The sequence below is a fragment of the Sus scrofa genome, chromosome 13 (assembly GCF_054392235.1).
Source record: "Sus scrofa isolate SSC_HxYL_T2T_F1_AM1 chromosome 13, Sscrofa_HxYL_maternal_Yorkshire_Landrace_v2.0, whole genome shotgun sequence".
NCBI lineage: Eukaryota > Metazoa > Chordata > Mammalia > Artiodactyla > Suidae > Sus > Sus scrofa.
The window spans coordinates 161,493,377-161,508,058 of record NC_139395.1 but is presented as its reverse complement, the minus strand read 5'-3'; the positions used below and the strand labels follow the sequence as shown (position 1 = coordinate 161,508,058).

General features: G+C 42.8%; 1 protein-coding gene across 5 annotated transcripts in view; it reads left to right on the top strand.

Moving 5' to 3' along the window:
- GTPBP8 (GTP binding protein 8) overlaps window positions 1-14,682 on the top strand; it is a 201,139-nt gene that overhangs the window by 150,806 nt on the left and 35,651 nt on the right. Inside the window, exon 7 of one of the 5 annotated variants that reach the window (XR_014824826.1) lies at window positions 9,231-9,295. The exons of 2 other annotated variants lie outside the window; for them this stretch is intronic. The gene's annotated coding sequence lies outside the window, so the exon portion shown is untranslated. Of the gene's footprint in view, window positions 1-9,230; window positions 12,554-14,682 lie in introns of those variants that run through there. 2 more of the 5 variants (XR_014824825.1, XR_014824823.1) reach the window with 2 other exon arrangements.

The window sequence follows — 14,682 nt, the reverse complement described above, 5'->3', positions numbered from 1 at the left end:
TACCCAAGGTCTGCTGAGGAGTGTAAAATGTTTGCTTCTTGATAAATGTTTGCTCTCTAAGAAAGACAGAGAAAGAGTGAATGTAAAAGGCTTAAACTAAAACAATGTTTACAGTTGTTACTGCTTCTTATAAACCAGGCAGTGGAGAAGCTATGTCATTGTTGAGTCAGTGACCCCAGAGCAAAAGTTCCTCCAGGGGAGCGGGTGGTAAGGAGGAAGTGTGGGACTCCAGGCACCTCATCCTAAGCCGTGGAGGTTAAGAATGCAGCTTCCAGAATCAGACTATTTCTGGGTCTAGATTCAAGCTCCAATCCTTCCAGCCCGTTTTTTGTTATTGGTGGTAGTTGGTTAGTTTTTTTTTTGGCTGCACCCGCAGTGGCATGTGTAAGTCCCCAGGCTGGTGATGGAACCCACACCACAGCAGTGACCTGAGCCACAGGAGTGACAATGCCAGATCCTTAACCCACTGAGCCACCAGGGAACTCCCTTACTAGCTATTGCGTTTTGATGAGTTATTGACCTTTCTTTCCCATTTTATTGACTAATGAATGGAGGCTCAGAGAGATTAAGCAATTTGCACAAGGCCACATAGTAAGGAAGTAGCAGAATTAGGTCTAGCTGATTCCAGTGCTTTGTTTTCTGTTCTGTTAATGAGGATAATAATATAACTGACTTCATGGGGTTGTGGCAAAGACTGAATGAGCTAAAATAGTTCACTGCCGTTCAAACAGTGCCTGGCAGAATAAGCGTACAGGAAATGTAAGCCATCCTTCCCATCCAGTAAATCAGCCCTGGTGTCTTACAGCTTTGCTCTTCCATCACAGCTGTTTCAGACTGACCCATGGGCAGAGCACTGATCTAGCAGGGATCTGCTCCTCCTACCTCTGCACACTGCTCAAAAGGAGTCCAGCCACTTTGGTGGCTTTGGATACATTCCAAACCTGACAATAGACCAAACCGGAAACTCCTTCACTGGCCTTACCCTAGGGCGATGAACGTTGGGAGGGCATGCACTGTCACCACAGGGATGCCTTTCCTGAGCCTCAGCCATCCATACCCACAAACTCACGGCCTCCCTTAGACCAGAGCCTTTGTCTGAGAGTACAGCCCGTGACAGGCAGTGGAGACCAGCCAACCAGAGCCAAAGGTCCTCAGATTGCTTCAGGGGAGTGCTGCTGGGTCAGCCCAGTCTGCTTCTCTCTTGGTTTGAGGGTGAATGAGGAATACTGGCCTCCCAGCTCAGAGTCAGGTATAGCACAGAATCCCAAGGCATGAAGTCCATGGACTTGAATCCCCTGTCTTCCAAAGACAAATCAATCTAGAGGGGGACTTGGAAAGGTGATTATTTTTGGTTGGGGTGGGGGGAGCTAACTTCTTTGCCCTCTAAGTCCACCTTCTTGTACACTGGAGTCTGCTAGACCTGATTCTGTTATTTCCTCGCTGCATGACCTTGGGCAAGTTGCTTAACCTCTCTGAGCCTCCATTCATTAATCTATAAATTGGGACTAACAACCTTACAACCTTACAGATGTATCATGTCTTTCTTGACAGACTTTAGCCATGGCTACCTTTATGACTATTATTTGTTACTTTGCTATAATTTAATTCTACTTCCCCTTGTTCTATCCTTAGTGCAGTCAGAAAAACAGCTGGTCATCATCATTCCTGTATATAACTACCTTCCAGAGACCTGAAACCAGTTAATAAATCATTCTTCAGCCTCTGAACTTCAGTCTAAACAATGCCAGTTTTTAAAAATTTCCTCCCAACGTCTTATCTAAAAATCTTAAGTAATTTCATTTTTACCTTATCTCTAAATTGTTAACGTCTCAGGTTTTTCGTGACCAAACATGAATGTATAATTTGAATAAGGCCTGACAAGAATGATGACTATAGTGAACATAAAGTTTAATTCATCTAAATCACGCTCAGCCTTGGAGCCCACTAGTACCCTATATAGAGAGTAATGTATATATTACTCACATTTTAATATACATTATATATATACACACACTTTTTTTGCATACAAATGTTAATTCGAATATGAAATAGAGAAGTAAGGTCAGTGTTGTTCCTTTAAGAAGGCAGGCCCACAACTTATTGGTTAAACTTTGTCCCACTTGCTGGAGGAGGAAAAAAAAGAAAGAACTACCAAAAGGGACTCTGAAGGAAATCATTAAAGTGAGGAGAAAAGCTCTTAAGAAAAGAGACGTTTTCTGCCCTCTGAACCTTCCTTGCTCCATTCCGTTCTCCCATGGTGACAGTGCAGCTAATATAATTCTGGGCTCTGCTAGGCCCCTGCAGAGCAGGGCTGGGGTAGGACAGGAAATCGCCACTCAGAAAATAAATGACCTGTCCCAGAGTCTTTTGTTAATGAGTCCAGGGCATAATAAATCAAGGTGACCCAGTCTCAAGAAACACAAGCCTGTTCAAAGACGACAACAAAAAAAACCCAAGACCCGCCAGCCCCAGAGGTGAAGAGGAGGAGAAGGGAGAGAGGGGACCGCAGGGAGTCCTTATAAATCACACCCAGATGAAACTAGGGCAGATGCTTTCCAGTTTCAGACCCACTCAAGAGGCAGAGAATAGACGCATGTGGATGTGAATGTAAGGGCTATCTGTTTGGGAGGGAAGACAGGAGACGGCAGGCCCTGGGGGACACAGCCCCTCCACTCTCAGCATCCTCCAGGCTGCTAGTAGCCCAGGTCTGAGAGCTCCTTCTTAGTGCCTTCTAGTTGTCACCATCCCCTTGGCTTTTCCATCTCCTCCCGGGGTCTCCCTGTAATCAGCATGGCCAGAGCGTCAGGAGTAAGTGGACTGCCGAAATCCCTTTGGAGGATAGAGCAAGAGCTTCTTGTGTTAGATGTGGGTCCCAGCTGCTGAAAGCGGCAGGCTCCTATAGAGAGAGGCAGTCAGGTAAACCATGGGAGAGCTTTGCTTACCAAGCAAACTGCAAATTCTCTGAGGGTGAAATTTAACAACAGGACAGAAAGAATGTCCTGTTGGAAATAAATATGCCAGCAAGTGGCAGAGAACTAGGAGCCTATAGATCTTGGGTGAGAAGTAATGTGAGACTCAGATATATGCAGAGGGTCACTGATAGCCTGGTAAGATAGATGTCATTGTCCCTATTTGACAAATGCAGGAACTGAGGCCAAAAAATGGCTAGGAAATAACAGCAAAATTCATCTATAATGTGCTTTGTGGTTTGTAAAAAGTGTATAGTAAGTTAAACAGGTTTTTCTTCCTCCTTGGCTACAGATGAGGAAACCTGGGATGAGAGAGATGAAAAAAAACCTCTCCAGGTCACACAGGATCCACAGCCTAGCCCTTGAATCTGTCTGTTGTCCTTTCTATTCAACCTCTGCTATTTTCCAGGGTCCCTCGCTGAGCCTATGCTGTTAGGGAAAGGACAGTGAAAAGGGGAGGCTAACTTTGGCCACGGTTCATGACTGTTTGATGTTCAGAGGTAGCTGGATGGTGGATGAATGGACAAGAGGAAACTGGCCGAGGGTTTTTTCCCATCCTCTTTGTTGTATAAAACCTGTCATTAGGTCATTTCCCTCCCTCTTTATAAAGATGACCTCCTCTGATCACTCTCTCCTCACCATCATTTCAAAAGAAATGACATCACACCAACTGCTTCTTTTTTAAATTATTATCCATGCTGAATTCATTTTCACCCACCATCATCACCTCTACTAGTTTGTATAGCGTTTATATTTTTCAAAATTCTTTCAGATCTGTTACTTCCTCTGAATCTCCTCATTGTCATCTACCCTTGGAAAAACTGAGGCCATGGTGACTTGCCCAGCCTCACTCTTCCCCTCACACCTGGACTGCTCCGCAAACAAACACAAGCAGCCAGATACCTTTTTCCATCTCGGTTGTTTTTTTTTTTTTTTTTTTTTTTCCATGTTGTCCCAGTTCTGCAATGAGAGATGTTACTGTCTCCCTCCAAGGTTCTCCATAGACTTCCTATACCAGCTCTGCTTCCTTTTAAAATAAGATAATGAACATTATGCTCTAACCCAAATGAGAGTCCAAGGGTTGGCTCAGCCAGACACTGTCATCAACCGTAACAGGAAGATGCCACAGCAGGCTGCCTGAAACAAACCAGAATAAACCCGTAGCTTTTAATTGGTACAGGACCCACATCTTCAGGACAAAAGGCACACCCATGAAGATTAGGATTATGCCAAGTATTTTCGGTAGAATAGCAACCTTCCACCAAAGCAGAATACTTCTTTAGATTTCCTTTTCTTGTTTTTTGTTTGCTTTTTGGTTTTTGGTTTTGCTGCTTTGTTTTGTCTTTGGGTTCTGCTCTATGAGTTCAAATCTTTCATACGTAGATGTCGACGCTCAGCTGGATCCCCAGAGTCAAGAGTCCCAGGGTGTGGGCATTTCAGTAAATTATGGCATATCAGTTTTCTCTTATAAAAGTCAGTTTGTCATTCAATAGAATATCTTGGGTTCCTACTGTGTACCAAGACTGTGTTAGGTGGTAAAGAATATTGAGACTTATCGTGGCGCAGCAGAAACTACTCTGACTAGGAACCATCAGGTTGCTGGTTCGATCCCTGGCGTTGCTCAGTGGGTTAAGGACCTGGCATTGTTGTGGCGGTGGTGTAGGCCAGCAGCTGTAGCTCCAATTTAACCTTTAGCCTAGGAACCTCCATATGCCTCGGATGCAGCCCTAAAAAGCACACACACGAAAAGATTGAGACATGTTTTATACTGTTCTAGTGAATAACCATCTGGGAGACCTTGGGCAATACCCTCCCCCTTTATAGATGGCAATTCCTGCCTCTATAAAGTGCAAGAGAGGATAAGGTGGGGCTGGGGTGGGGGCGGGGAAGAATGGCTACTAAGTTTTAAAAATCCATTATAGGAGTTCCTACTATGGCATAGGAGATTAAGGATCTGGTGTTGCTGCTGCTGTGGTGTGGGTTGCAGCTGCAGCTCAGATTTGATCCCTGGCCCAGTAAATTCCATTTGTCATGGGTATGGCAGAAAAAAAATCCATTGTACAGGTCACAAAAAGTTTCTCAAAACAAATACATGTATCACTATATGCTCTTTTCTAATCCATATTTTATATCGCTATAATCAATTTTTTAAATTTTTTTAATTTATTTTTTTATTTTTATTTATTTTTTTTGTCTTTTTGTCTTTTTAGGGCCACACCCACGGCATATGTAGGTTCCCAGGCTAGGGATTGACTCAGAAGGTTGCTATCGACCTACACCAGAGTCACAGCAATGCCAGATCCAAGCCCCATCTGCAACCTACACCACAGCTCATGGCAACGCCGGATCCTTTACCCACTGAGTGAGGCCAGGGATCGAACCCACAACCTCATGGTTCCTAGTCAGATTTGTTTCCGCTGCGCTATGACGGGAAAGGAGCATTTTCTGCATAATAGTTTTCATTCTTTATTTTATCTGTTATTTTGTGTATATTCTGTGTATCACAAAGTATATGGTTTTCTCACTGTTTTTAGTAGATAAGGGCATTCCATCCTATTGTGCCTTAGGTTTCTTATTTACTCACAAATGGTAGGACATTTGGAATATATTGGGTTTTTTTTTTCTTTTATTAATAGCACTAATATAACTTTCCCCCTAAATTATTTCCTTTAAACATTCATGAAAAAAATTAAATTTCTAAATCAGTGATGTGATTGGTTTCCAAACACTCAATTTAAAATGGCATCAGCAGTTTATGACTCTTTTTGGTTTCCTATAACCCCATCTACACTGCATTCAAAATTTTAACTTCTTTTTGATAACAAAATTGTATGATGTTTCTGCTAATTTTTGATGACTTAAACTTGTTTGGTGCTTCTACTAAAATTGTATGATGAAGTTGTTTATATTTTAATTTTTTTCATTATTACTGAGGCAATCTGTTTTCTCTGTGTTAAATGATTTTCCATATTTCCTCCTGTGTGAATAATTTTTTCATGTCTTTTGGCCTCATGTCTAATAATTTTTGAAAAACATATTAAAGCTTTTGGGGGCCAAATTCTTAAACATTACTGATGTTGCAGATACCCAAATGGGAAACATCATCCTTAGGAAAATAGAGAGTTTTGCCTTATTTTGTTCATGGAAGTATCCCAAGCACCTAAAATAATGTACATAGCAGATGCTCAGTTCATAAATATTGAATAAGTGAATAAATATTTATGAGATGCCCACTATGAACTGGGACAGATGAGTATTCAATTTTGGCACAGAGAATGAGAAGAAAGTAATGTCAAAACAAGCTGAGAGTGGGAGAAGAGGTGTTTCTCACTTTAGAATTTTAAAAATTCACACAAGGTAAAGTGTCAAGGTAAGAAGCTACTGAGGGGAGTTCCTGTTGTGGCTCAGTGGTTACAAACCTGACTAGCATCCATGAGGATGTATGGTTGGTCCCTGGCCTCGTTTAGTGGGTTAAGGATCCAGCATTGCCCTGAGCTGTGGTGTAAGTCACAGATGAGGCTCGGATACAGCATTGCTGTGGTTGTGGTGTAGGCTGGCAGCTATAGTTCCGATTTGGCCCCTGGCCTGGAAACTTCCATATGCTTCAGGTGCGGCCCTGGGGGGAAAAAAAAAAAAGTAGATGGGAGTTTACTGACGGCCTATCTGTTAAGGACTCAGTGTTGTCACTGGTGTGGCTCAGGTTACTGCTGTGGCTTGAGTTTGATCCCTGGCCTGGGAACTTCTTCATGCCACAGGCACAGCCAAAAAGAAAAAAAGAAAAAAGAAAGTAGATGAGTAATGGCTTGGGCTGGGGAGTGGGGTGACTGCGAATGGGCAAGTGGGATCTCTTTGCGGAGGCAGAGTTGTTCGAATACTAGAGTGTGGTGATAATTGCACAACTCTGTAGAATTACTGAAAAACCATTGAGTTGTACACTGAAAATGAATGGATTTTTTTGGTATTTAAATTACACCTTCATAAAGCTGTTTAAAAGAAAATAGTGGCTACCATGACCTTTACCTGTCAAAATAAAGCAAAAGACAGTCTCCAGAGAAGGCAGGCAATTGGAAAAGTGTCAGTTAAGAGCTGCCACAGAAGGGAGCCCAGGGGGCTCCGGGAGCACCCAGGTACCTAACCCAATCCTGGTACTCAAGGATGGGTGCCACACCAAGTCAGTGACAAATAGTATCTATTCCTGTCATGGGAGGTAGTGCTGAGGCCAGTGCCCACCTTGTTTTGAGTTTAGCAGGTTTCAGAGGAAGTTAAACACTGGGAAAAGCTTTGTATATGAATTAAAACTATCATCTACTAAGTACCTTACCAGGAGGCAAGAATTTAGCCTGCAGTAACAACAATCCTGCAAGGCAGGATTACGGACAAAGAAATAAGCAAAGAGAGGCTACTTGCTAGGGATATTAACTTCCCTAATACAAGCAGCAGAGCTGGAATACAGACATAGGCTTGGGTCTGAAACCATGTTTTTCCCATTCTGCTATCTCCTTTACCACTACACAGACCTGTGACTACTACCAGTGTGCAATTAATGACTTTTGCTGAAAAGGATGTAGGTTTTGCTGATTTACTCTAAAGACTTCCTAAAACTCATCTGCGAAGTTTTGCAGATGGAAGTCTGACAGGGTCTCAACGCCATAGTCTTTATAATTTATCACCACCCCAGCACATTGCTCTGTATACAGCAGGTATGCATTTGCAACGTGCTGTCCTCTCTTTAGCTTCAGATGTGTGAGGAAAGTCCAATAATGGTTCAAGATAAGTTAAAGAATATCAACTTCCTTAAGAGCTAGAAAATTCTGAAAGTTTGCAGAAATCTACTCTGTAACACATAGCTGTAATCCACAAATCCTTATTAAATGCCCTTCAAAAATAATTTGAGATGTTCACACAAAGAGCTTAAAATGCTAAGGCCAAAACAGAAACATGATTTTCTTTTTAAAATGGTTCATTTCTTTTAGATTAGAGAATTGCTCCTTCCCCTCACCTTTGGCCCAAGAGTATCTACCACTTTTGGGAAACTCTGAGTTGGCTTGGGTGAGGCAAAGACACATTCTTCTCTTGAAAGAACAGACTTGCATTCCTACGAGTAAAATAAATTAGGCTCAGTTTCTCTGTCCATTAATTATGTGGAATAAACAACCTTCCACCGCTCAGAAAAAAGCCCAGGAGACCAGCACAAATTTCCTCCTCAGACCCAGGGGAAAGATCACTTGACCATCCAGGAGAACGCCTGTGGTCTGAAAGGACTCAGAGCATTGGAACAGGCAAGGCTCTGCTGCCAGATGTTTGTAAGAAATCCACTGATGGAGACTATCCCGTGTTACAATCCACAGAGGACTCCTGCGTTGGGGGAAGGGGGCTGGAATTGCAGAAGAGCAGCTGAGTGAGAAGGAATTTGCATCCAGTTCTGCCTCTCAGGAATATCCAATCCTCAATCTGAAGACAGCCCATGGTCTAGGGAATGCACTGCTCCTCCCCCGGCACTTGTTATTTCATTTAGAGTCTTAGAAGATGCCAGGAACATACTCCTTGGAAAGGGGGCAGGTAGAAAAAAGGTAACAGAGGGCCTCTGATGTTCTATAGCCAAAATGAAAGGAAATTGAAAGGGCTGGGATTTGCTCTTGCATGGACCGTCACCACCGTCAATCTACAGACAGGAGAAACATGGCTAATGAGAGGGAGGTTTCAGGAGTTCCCGTCGTGGCGCAGTGGTTAACGAATCCGACTAGGAACCATGAGGTCGCGGGTTCGGTCCCTGCCCTTGCTCAGTGGGCTCAGTGGGTTAACGATCCGGCATTGCCGTGAGCTGTGGTGTAGGTTGCAGACACGGCTCGGATCCCGCGTTGCTGTGGCTCTGGCGTAGGCCGGTGGCTACAGGTCCGATTCAATCCCTAGCCTGGGAACCTCCATATGCCGCGGAAGTGGCCCAAGAGATAGCAACAACAAAAGACAAAAGAGACAAAAAAAAAAGAGTGGGAGGTTTCAGAGTTGGAAATTTGGCTGTGTTTTTGGCCTTTATCCACCTGTGACGAACACTCTTCATTACCTCCCTCCATACTAAGGGATCCTTGATTTTATTATAAGATGCAGCAGTGCTCAGTGAAATCACTCAGGTTCCCAGACTCCACTGCGGCCAGGGGAGGCCACGTGATACACTTCTGGCCAATGGGATGTAAGCGGATCTGGCAGGCATGGGTGCGTTGAGCGATTGTGCACTTTGGCCTCTTCCTCTTTGAATTTACTCAGGACCGGAGTGCGGACGTGGGCTCCAGCATCTTTCACGGAGAGAAGGATCATGGGACACCAAGCTGGTAAGCAGAAATTGTAAGCAGCCCAGATAGGTGATAATTACCAGCAGGGACTGCATTAATGTTGGCCTGCCACCTGTGTATTTTTTATTACGTGAGTCGTATTTGTTCAGGACGCGGTTTGTTGGGTCTTCGTTGCATGCAAACATAACCCCTAATTAATAACAGTTTGAATTGAATTAAATTCGGTAGTGATTATTTATAATGTACTCGATTTGGGAATACGAAGGTGAGATAAAACCCACTGCCCTCATAAAGTTCACAAACTAGTACACAAGAGAGGATACATAAGCAAACCATTTTAGTGTAAATACCTTCTAAAGTGGAGAGTTGTTTAAAGTGTTATGGGAACAAAGGCATCATCAATATTAATAAGAAAGCAAAATACACAGGGATAAACTGGCGTTATAAGTTATTCTCACTCCTTATAATACATATACTTATGTAGGTTAATCCAATAAATCCATGGAATAGCCACAATTCATTTTATTGATACTGCCTGTCAAATCATGAACTCACAGTTATTTTATCCTGCCATAAGTACCACTTTACACTTGTTTATTTTCTCTGATGGGGTCAGAGGACCTCCATGTTTCCTAAGTAAATTTCTCAAACCTTTGTCAATTCCTTATACACAAGAGAAACCCCAAGAAGTCCATGGAAAAATAAACTCAGTCTCAAAGAGCAGTAATAACAAAGGACAGTTGGATCTGAAGAACACCCAGAGGTGGATGCCAAAGTGCAGTAGCAGCATTTTCACCCAGGCAACGCCTACTGCAGCAGCAGCAGCTGCCCCTGCCTCTCTCCCTAATTCATGATTCTCTCTTGGCACATTCCCCATCATCCCTCTCCTAGATGGCATTTGTTCTTCCCACTTTCTCACAATCTGCATCTCCCTCTCTCCCTTATCCAACCATGAGTTAAGAATAAAGTTTTTTTTTTTTTTCTTTGGGTGCACCTGCAGCATACAGAAGTTCCTGGGCCAGGGCTGGAACCTGCGTCATAGCAGTGACCCGAGTCACTGCAGTGCAGCTCCAGATACTTAACCCCCTGTGCTACAAGAGAACTCCAAGAATGAATTCTTTTAATGTTATTTGCTGCTTTTATTGAGATTTTAATTCAAGATTTTAATTTTTGATGATGATTAGACTGATATTTCACAAAAACAAAAATTTAAAACAAAATTTAAAAATTTTGGAGAGGTGATTCATTCACCTGGTTTAGAATTTAGGAATTTTGAAAGGATGTTTGTAAGATATCTCACTTACATCTGCCACCTGGCTCCCTTGCTCAAGACAACAAACATTACCAGTTTTGAGATATCTTTGCATAGCTAACTTATATACAGGCAAATACGAATACCTGTTTCCCCACTTTGTTCCACAATAAGGGAACACACACTACGTATTGTTTTGTATCTCTTTTTTCCCCACTTAATATATGTTAAAAATCTCTCAGTAGTTCCCATCGTGGCTCAGTGGTTAACGAACCCAAGTAGTATCCATGAGGATGCGGGTTCGATCCCTGGCCCTGCTCAGTGAATTAAAGATCCAGCATTGCCGTGAGCTGTGGTGTAGGTCACAGATGTGGCTCAGATCCTGAGTTGCTATGGCCGTGGCGTAGGCTGGCAGCTGGAGCTCCGATTCGACCCCTGGCCTGGGAACCTCCATATGCTTCAGGTGCAGCCCTAAAAAAACAAAGGACCAAAAAATATATATATATATCATATCATCATATTAAAAAGCACTCTAATTATTTTTTAAGCTGAAAATGTTTCTGTAAGTGTATCATGATTTAGCCCCCTATTGATGGACGTTTAAGTTGTTTACAACCTTTTATTATTTAAAATAATGATGCAATATAAATAGCAAAATATATGCATCGTTTCACAGATGAGGGTATATTTTGGGATAAATTCCAAGAAGGGAGTAAAACGATATGAGCAGTTGTGATTGTGATAAACATTGCCAAATTTCTCTTCATAAAACATATTATTTTATGGAGTTCCCGTCATGATGCAGCAGAAATGATTCCGACTAGGAATCATGAGTTTGAGGGTTTGATCCCTGGCCTTGCTCAGTGGGTTAAGGATCCGGCATTGCCCTGAGCTGTGGCGTAGATCGCAGATGCAGCGATCTGGCATTGCTGTGGCTGTGGCGTGGGCTGGCGGATACAGCTCCAATTAGACCCCTAGCCTGGGAACCTCCATGTGCCACAGGTTCGGCCCTAAAAAGACAAAAAAAAAAAGGTATTATTTTATTTGTGGTGTTTTGGAGGTGCCTATTTCCCTAAACCCTCACCAACTCAGTTTATCAAACTTTTTGGACTTTGTCAATTTGATAAATGAAAAGCGGTTTGTCAGTGTATTTTTAAGTGCTTTCTCATTATGAATGAGATTGTTCATCTTTCACACATTTCAGAGCTATTTGTATATTCTTTTCTGTTAAATACCTATTAATATCCTTTAACGTTTCTTCTATTGTGTTGGTAAGTTTTTTAATTGATTCTTTCAAAGTTGTTTATTCATGAGGGAAATTAACCATTTGTCTGTGATATAAGATGCATATTTTCCCTCAGTATGGTATGTCTTTTGCTTTTGTTTATCAAGGACTTGTATTTTTTTAATAGTGATTTTTATTTTTTCCATTATAGCTGATTTATAGTGTTCTCCCAACTTTTTACTGCACAGCAAGGTGACCCAGTCACACATACATGTACACATTCTTTTTTCTCACATTATCATGCTCCATCATAAGTGACCAGACATAGTTCCCAGTGCTATGCAGCAGGATCCCATTGCTTATCCATTCCAAAAGCAATAGTTTGCATCTATTAACCCCAAGCTCCCAGTCCCTCCCCGTCCTTCCCCCTCCCTCTTGGCAACCACAAGTCTGTTCTCCATGTCCATGATTTTCTTTTCTGTGGAAAGGTTTATTTGTGCCATATATCGGATTCCAGATATAAGTGAAATCATATGGTATTTGTCTTTTCTGACTTACTTCACTTAGTATGCGAGTCTCTAGTTCCATCCATGTTGCTGCAAATGGCATTATTATATCAAGGACTTTTATCCTGCAGAAATGTTTAGTTTACATGTAGTCAAATTGGTTAATCTTTTCACTCCTGATTTCTAGGGTCTGTTTCATGCTTAGAAAGGCCTTTGATGGAAAAGGGGTTTTTAAATTACCTTCTTGATCATATATTATGTTGAACATCAGTAAATTTCTTATAACTAATAAAAAAGAAAGAAAAAAAACAAAATAAGTTTCTTCTGTGACTGGTGCAAGTTAGAGAATGATGAGGAATCAGAGCAGATGTGTGTTTGTGGTGGGGTGCACGTGGTGAGAATCTGGGTTCAAATCCCCTCCACTCCTGGTTTTGTTGCTAGGTAAGAGGGCTTTTGAATTATTCTGACATCCAGTCTGTCCATTTGTCTGCTGTAGGTAAAAGAACATGCCCAAAGCACCACAGGCTAGGTGTGTGTAGAAGTGAAAGGAGGGCTCTAAAGTGCTTTGATGACATGTGCATAAACGTTTAAATTTCTTCACCTCTGCATATCATAGTGGTACTGCACGTCTGAGCGTAGAATCTTGGAGTAGGGTTAAAACTTGGGGCTAAAGAATGAAGGAGGTTTGGAGTTCCCTTTGTGACTCAGCAGGTTAAGAATCCAACTAGTATCCATGAGGATGTGGGTTTGATCCCTGGCCTCACTCAGTGGGTTAAGGATCCAGCATTGCCACAAGCAGTTGTGGTGTAGGCAGGCAGCTGCGGCTCCATTAGACCTCTAGCCTCAGAACTTCCATATGCTGTAGGTGCGGCCATAAAAAAGAAGAAAAGGGAGAAGGGAGGAAGTTTAGTATAGTCATGCTAATAGCTCTGTGTGAGAGCCAAGATGGCAGAAGCTTGGAGATACTCTTCTACGGCCCTGCAGAGTCAGCAGCTGGATATATCTGATACGGTTACTTAACATTTGGAGCATTAGTTACCACATGTGTGAGACATGGCTATAGTTCCACTGGTTTTAAGAGAGCCCCATGGGGTAGAAAGAAGAGGGAATTCATCTGAACCATTGGAATAAGGCTTGAGGAGGAGGAGGTTGGAAAGGCAGCTATATCCAAGGAAGTTCTTCAGGCAGGTCTCTCTGTTGTCCCCTGAGTTGGGATTCAGGTGGTTTGAGGTCATTTTCTGTCTATAACGATGGCAGTGACTTAAGACTTAAGTATAAGAAGAAGAAATCAAGGGACATGAGAGAAATGGCTCTACATTATGGACTGAAAGGTAATCAGCCAGCAGGAAAAATAGAGAGGCCATTTATTCATTCCACCACTGTTCACCAAACTTTGTGGGTTCAATACTGTTTAAGGTGCCAAGGATATAGCAGTGAACAAAACAAGTCCCTGCTCTCATGGTACCTATATTCTAGTGGTGGTGACAGATGATAAGATATCTATCTATACATGTATTTCAATATATTTCTATACTTAGGTATTTATATATACCCTCCCCCCTTCACTTATCTATCTGTCCCTTCCCTGGCTATGTTAGCACTTAGCTTTACTGCTAATAGATAGATAAGTGATGGAGGGAGGATGCTGTTCTAGATAGCGTGGACACGAAATACTTTGGTGGTGATGATGAGACACTTGAGCAGAGTTGGAATGAAGTGAGAGGCAGAGCCATGCAAACACAGAGGGAAGAGCATCCAAGGCAAAGGATATAGTAAGTCTGGAAATCAGGCAGGAGCATGATGGTGCCACAAGGAAGCCCCTAGGGCTGGAAACAAGAGAGTGAGTGTGGTATCATCAGGGATAAGATCACAGAGGTTGGAAGGAATGTCAAGGTTCAAGCCACGTGGGGCCTCGAAGACCACCACTAGGATTTAGGAATCTGTTCTGAGTGCAGTGAGAGGTCATTGGCAGATCACATAACTCATCAGGCTGCTGGGTGGCTTGGAAGACACTGTGCTAATGTGTGATTCTCCAGTGCTGTACTTACCTCCTAGCCTGCGAAAGGTTGTGCCCCCCAAACCACCAATACAGGGAAAATAGTTGTGTCCTGCAACAGCCGATTGTGTTGTTCTGGGCTGCAGAGGGGCCTGAGGTGGGGAGAAAGACTTAAAGCCTGCAAATCTCAGGCCACTTGAGCAAAGCCTTCCTCATCTGGATGATGGCAGATGCGGCCTTGCAGGTCGGGGTTGCCTTGGCCTCCTGCTTGAGCTGCATCTTGCGCTAATAAGTGGCTGTCACCCCCCTGTTCAGAAAAAGTTCCTGCTTCCTGCTCCCTGAATTCTTCCTTCTAACCTCCCCATAGTCCAGGCCTCTCTCTCTAACAGAGCCCAGGAGGACACCTGCCCAGTCCATCTTCTTCCACCTGATAGGACAAAGAACTGA